Here is a 6,470-nt window from a genome sequence, read left to right on the forward strand (position 1 = left end):
CCTCCCTCCGCCCGAGCGCCACCCTCGGCGTGCCAGCCGCCTCCATCCCCCACCCCTGCTCTCCAGCCGCTAATGACGGACAGCTGAAGGCACACTCCTAGGGCGCCAATCAAATTTGCAGGCCTGTAATTGGATTACAGCGGGCAAGGGGGGAGGGTTTTTATCCCCCCCCCCCCCCACACACACACACACATCCCCCCCCCCCCAAGCCCCACTCAACCCCCGCTCTTGTTTGTACTCCCGTCTGCGGGTGAATGATGGACAAAAGAGTGGCCTGTCAACTCCGGGCCGTCAGAGGATGTGTGCTGATTGTTTGGCTTTCTGGCTTTTTTTCAGCGGGGGGGGGGGCTTCTGCTCTCAATCTGTGTGTGTGTGTGTGTGTGTGTGTGTGTGTTTGTGTGTGCGCACCCGGGTCTGTTTGATGTGTGTGTGTGCTTCGAAGGCAGGCAAAGAGCTAAATATCACTTAGCTCATTGCCTCGTCTCTGTTGGCTTTTCACCAGGGCTCAACACCAGGGCGACACAAAGGCCGCCGCCGCCGCCGCCGCTGGCCAAGCGTCCCGACGGGGAGAAAGATGACAAATGGCAGACACAAAGGAGGGGCGGCCGGTATGGAGGATCTGTTGACTGGAGATGATGCCGCCGCCTGAGATTGTTTTCTATTTTTTCTCCAAAGCAGGTGCGCCTTTTTTTTCTCCCCCTGCCAGAGATTGCATTTGCTCCCTCGCCGAGCGAGAGGCAACGAAAGATGACAAAGTCTGCAGAGGATAACCATGCAGGGCAGATCGATGCACCGTGTCTGTGTTTCCGGCCCGGGTCGTAACAGCGAGGACGGCGGAGGGGATGATGTTTTCACATCAAATCTCAATACGCTCCTTTTACCCGCTTCCTGAAAGTACTGGATCAAGTCGTTCCCTAGTTGAAGCGACCTGCTACGTATTTAAAAACACAAAGTACACAAAGTCATGTGTGTTGTACTGGGCCCTCTTAGACCGTCTCAAAGCTGGCATCGCCTGGATGCATGGCTAACATCTGAGTTAAATGCCATGAAGGGGTGAATTCACACAATTCGTGCTAAATAATGGCCGCAGAAGAGACACCCGTTTTGAATAATCCTGTTTCTGCACCGGAGTCTGACGGGTTGCAGAAACCATCTCCTTGACGTGACCCCAGGTCTGCCGGCGTCCAGCCTGCAACCCAGTTTACCTTAGACAGGGTTCGGTTTCAGCGCCGGGAGTCGGTAGCTCAGCTGAGGCAACAAAACAATGGGATTCATTCATTCATTCATCATATCCAGTGTGTTCATATAGAGACACAGTAATTCACTCACTCATTCACAAGTCATTCAACCATTCATCCTCACATTCAACATCATATCCAGACATGCAACCATTCATCCTCTCATTAACAAGTCATGTGGAGACATTCAACTATTCACTCATTCACACGTCACATATAGCGACATAAATGTATAGCGCGTGAGTCTATACCTCTCATGTATAGCCATACAAACATGGACCGTTTAGGGTTTTTGGATGGTGGCAAGAGCCCGGAGAACCCTGAGGAACCCCACGCGGACGTGGGGGGCCTTCTTGCGATCTGGAGAAAGGCCTGCGATGAAGTTGAGCCTTGAAAGTATCACCACTGTAAGGTGACATGTTCCTAGAAGTGGGGTCCTGAAACCGCTGCCCGTTCAAACCGGCAGGATGCCGCGTGGCCACTGGGTGACAGCGGCCACGCTTGTCGCCCCGTCGGTGTGCGGAGACGCTCCTCCGTGGGAACATCCCGGGACAAGCACGTCCCTATCAGCGCTCTCACGCTGCCGTCCTGTCACCTTCCTCAGCCGACACCAGTCAGGCAGCCGAGAGCGTCGCGGTGTGAAACAGAGCCGCTAACTCGTGTCGCCGGCTGATTACGGGAATGCCGCGCTCACACGCTTGCCCGACTCCCGACGTTTCCGACCTTTAACCTCGGCTTTTGGGGGCGAACTGGTTTTTGGCAAGACTTGGGATACCGTCGGAGCTCATTTGACCGCAATCTGGGATAGAAATTATCAAGAAAATCACACACACACACACACACACACTTGCACCTTGCTTCTGTTCACTTCCAATATAAAGTGAATTCCAATCCTGGGCAGAAATAGAACAAGGAGGCGGCAGAAAGTGTGTCTGCGCAAGTGTTTTTGTGTTGATGTTATTTCTCTGCTTGTGTGTGTGTGTCTGTGTGTGTGTGTGTGTGTGTGTGAACAGGAGACGGCAGACAGGGCGTCTGGACGCCTCTGAGAACTTCCAGAGCCTCGTAGCAGAGAGCCTGTCCCTCAGCCCTCGAAACAAACTCAAGACAAGTTAATCCTCCAGAGCTCGGCTTTATCTAAAACCCACCCGCCAGCTCCCCCCCCCTCCGCGACCCTCCACCTCCACCTCCACTCCTCCGGCTCACACGTTCCCTCCATCCTCCTCCTCCTCCTGCTGGCTGATCGATCGCCCCCCCCGCTCCTTCCCGCCCCTCCGTTTCCTCTCGGCGCTCTTTTCGAACGGCTCAGTTTCTCAAACTGTCTACATCTGCGTTTTCTTCTTCTCCTCCATCCTGGTGGAGCCTGGTTGCTTTTTTTTTTAATCTTATTAAAATTCGATTGCATGCGGTTTAAAGGGGTGAACGGCATGATTTGGGGTTTTCAAAATGGTGGAAGTCAGGAAGTAAAGGACCAGGAAGTAATTTGTCAGGAGGTAAAGAATCAGGAAGTCAGGTATCAGGAGGTCAGGAAGCCAGGAAGTGAGGCATCAGGAAGTCAAGTATCAAAAAGTCCGCAAGTCAGGTACCGGGAAGTTAGGAAGTCAGTATGTCGAGAAGTGAGGGACCGTGTAGTCAGGTATCGGGAAGTCAGGTATGAGGTTAATTGGCTAATCCAACAAACATGTGTCTCTCCTCCAGGGGGCCAGCATACTCCAAAAAAAAAACTTCAACAACCGCCATCACTACTTCCTGTACCAGCACTACTCCGCTGCACCTTATTGGACAACGCGAGGGATGAGATGCTGCAAATGAGGTGAATAACATCGGTTTATAGAAGCAGAAGCTTTGAAAACGAACAAATAACTTTCACCTCGGGGGAAAGGGAAAGAGGCACGGCAGGATTAGCGGCGTGGCGCAACGTGTCACATGACCCGCCGACCCCCTCCGTCCTGTCCCCCGTCAGCGAGCGAGGCCGGGATGCGGCGCTCGGCCTCGGACCCTCACACACACGGCGGCGGGGCTGGATGCCTGAGGATTAAAGTGTGTGCTGAGTGCTGGATCTGTTTTGTTTCTCTAATGCGTTAAGCACTTGTGAGCGCTTTAGGTGCGTGTTTGGCGGGGGAAAATGTGTGTGTGTGTGTGTGTGTGTGTGAGTGAGTGTGTGAGAGAGAGAGCCTGTTTGTCGGGTGCATGTGTGGGTTCTTAAGTGGACTCTTCATAACTTTAACTCTGCAATACTTCACGTCTCTGGGTTCCCACTGAGAATAAATCAGAGTGAGAATTATTTTTTTACTTTTTTTTTTTTTTTTTTTAGATTAGAAAACTAAAATCAATTCTGAATTAAAAAAAAAAAAAAAAGAGTGACCATCCTCAGGTGTGTGTAATGATGAGCAATAATGAGATTATCTGACAAAATAAAAAAGCATGCCAGTGGCAGACAGGGCGCGGCTGCGGCGGGTGTAAACATCTCATCTGTACCAGACCGTGGAAAGCTCCTGTGGTCAGGGATAAACTCAGAAGGTCCACAGGCTCCTTCATCCATCTGGTTGATGGGTTTTACTCTTGTTTTGTTTTTTTTCAGAGGGTGTGAGAACGTCTGGCCTGGGGCCCCTCCGACCAGCGACGGGGCCAGGTAGGCGCTACGAGGATCAGGTGAAGCCGGAGCGTCACACCTGCTCCCCAGAACGGCATGGACGTTCGGCAGGTGAGAACGAAGATCAGACCTAGAAGGTCGAGGCCGACTCCAGTTCGCTTCCGGTAATTAGCCTCCTCCTGGGGAAGCTTTTAGTTTTGAGATCAAACAGGAAGTATGCAAGAATCTGTGACATGTACACTAAGCTCCACACTCAACAAAAGCGCCACCGAAGAAGAAGGAGGACGATATAGAGGATGACAATATACATGTTCTGCATGGTGGGACTAATAACCATGGACAATCAGATGGTTTGAAGTGTTTTCATCTTCACTGAGTGAGGAACCCCATTTGCCGTTTGCTGACTCCGGACATACTTGGACCAAAAAGTTGATGTTCCTCTTGCTTGGACCTCTTCATTGCTCCTTTTCTTGCTGCGTCTGTCCATTGTGTCGCAAGAAAACAGCTGATCAGTGACCATGATGGTCTTTAAGAATGGTGCTCCTTCGTCTGCGAGAAGTACCTGGTTACAGGGGGGTCTTGTGAGCTCCTCCAATCACCAAGCACCTCATGCAGGTCCAATGGATCTGTACCGACCCTGCCTCGGAGTAGAAGTTAAAATTGGTTCTCGGAACTGAGGTGTGTCATTCCTGGTTCCTCTGCTGTCCGAATGCATGACCGGTCTACCTCCTGAGAGGGTTCGAGGAGATGAAAAAGTTTCTACCGAACCAAACTGGCTAACTATGACCCGTTTAAACTGGTCCGGCACCGTTGTTTCATCCAATTCAAAGAGTTTCGATCTGGTCGACTCATAATTTGGCCATTAAACCACATAATCAGGTGGACTCCTTGTGAACGGAGTCCTTGCACTTTATTCTGGTCATCTAGATCCCATTTGGAGGTATGAATCCCTTCCTTCCAAGCTGAGAGCTCTCACCACAAAATTTGATTTTATTTACAAAATGACGACCTTTTACCTCATGGCAAGGGTTCCTCAGGGTCCCAGATCTTGTATGCTTCACACCCTCTGAGAAACAGCCACAACAGGGAGGGGGTTCGGTCATTCCTAGAGGTGAATCCCGTTCCCGCGGTGCGGTGGGTTCATGCTAGTATCCGGAACAGGTGTACCTTCACGTCGCTGCCGCAACTGGAGATTTCCAGAGAAGACCTGACATCTTGACGGCGCACGTTTTCCCCGGCGGAAGAACATGATGAAATAATACCATCCTGTCTGCAGAGCTGTTGCTGCTAGGTTGCATGTCATCACCAGACCCCCAAAAGAGGGGCCGCCATTCCGGCCTCCCAAATCCCTCCGCCGCTGTTTCGCGCCCAGGGTTCCGGGGCCAGTTCTCACAGGTGCAGCCTGAGGAGGAATGACAGCCGCTCTTCAGCGGGGCTTAGCTCCTCTTGTGTGGTTTCCAGGCCCTCAGCCGAGGCGACGCCCTCCACGACTCGCCGAAACCTGAGGAAAAAAAAAAAGAACGAGGACGCGGGGGCAATTTGTGGTTGCGGATAAAGCCGAGGTGTTTACACGCTTTAAAGCGTGAGGGATCACGGGACGCCCCGCGGCGCTTTCCGATCCGAGCCCGTCTGTTAACACCCCGCTGTTTCGGGGCCGGCGGCGGCGAGCGCTGAGGTCATACCGGGGAGATCAAAAGGAAGAATGGTTGTCAAGTGTTTGAAGTCGTGGCTTGTCTGGAGCGCACGACGGTGCCGCGACGCACTCAGCCTGGTCCCCCGAAACATCCACGCCGCAGGAAATCTCCTAGCATTCGGCATTACCCTATTCATGCGCTAATCGTGCGGATCCGACCGCACACGGAGGCACCGCCTTGGAACGGCAAGGTGTTCGAGGACCTCGTGTGGGGCCAACGCAATAATAATGATAATAATAATAATACATAGGATTTGTATAGCGCTTTTCATGGCACTCAAAGACGCTTCACAAGTGAAAGCACTAGCAGTACTAGCAGTACCTTTTGCTGGCTCCAAGGGATCTCAGGCAAAAACTATTCTCAGTTCTACTACCTCAGTGGTGGAACAAACTTCCAGAAGCAATAAGACTAGCATCATCTTTCTCAACCTTCAAGAAACAGGTAAAAACTTTTCTCTTTCAGGACTATTTACTGCGCTGATGCTTGAGCCGCCCCAGATCAGGTTAGGCACCAAGTTAGGCTATGCAGTGTGTGTGTGTGTGTGTGTGTACGTATGTGTACGTCTTTGTCCTAAAAAAAAAAAAAAAAAAAAAAAACTAACCCCAGCTTACTGTTCTGTATATTTCCTGTGCATCTTGTATTTGCAAGTGTTATTTGCAGTGCTTTTGTCCTCTATTGTAAGTCGCTTTGGATAAAAGCGTCTGCCAAATGTAATGTAATGTAATGAAAGACTGAAGACACAGAACATACACACAATTATTGGGAAGAAATCCATGATTACGGAGTGTGGCGAGGAGTGTCGCGGGGGGAGGTAGTTTAGGGACAAGCTGGAGGAGTTGCTTCGCTGTGTTGCTGAGTGTCATACCCGGGGCTGTGAGGAGGCAAGTGCTGGAGCTGGATGTCGGAGATGGTCGCTGGTGGAGGGGGAGCTGGTGGAGCAGGAGGAGC

At 51.5% G+C, this 6,470-nt stretch overlaps 1 long non-coding RNA gene across 1 annotated transcript; it reads left to right on the forward strand.

Moving 5' to 3' along the window:
• The first annotated feature begins 501 nt into the window (after positions 1-501).
• On the forward strand, positions 502-4,565 carry LOC147230429 (uncharacterized). The gene is made up of 4 exons (XR_015106748.1): positions 502-608; positions 2,252-2,346; positions 2,934-3,048; positions 3,817-4,565. It is a non-coding gene; the product is annotated as an uncharacterized LOC147230429 (long non-coding RNA).
• The last annotated feature ends 1,905 nt before the right edge of the window (positions 4,566-6,470 follow it).

Source organism: Fistularia commersonii, chromosome 10 (genome assembly GCF_037954325.1).
Source record: "Fistularia commersonii isolate RoL2024-O1a breed Wild chromosome 10, RoL_Fcom_v1.0, whole genome shotgun sequence".
In the NCBI taxonomy this organism is placed as follows: domain Eukaryota; kingdom Metazoa; phylum Chordata; class Actinopteri; order Syngnathiformes; family Fistulariidae; genus Fistularia; species Fistularia commersonii.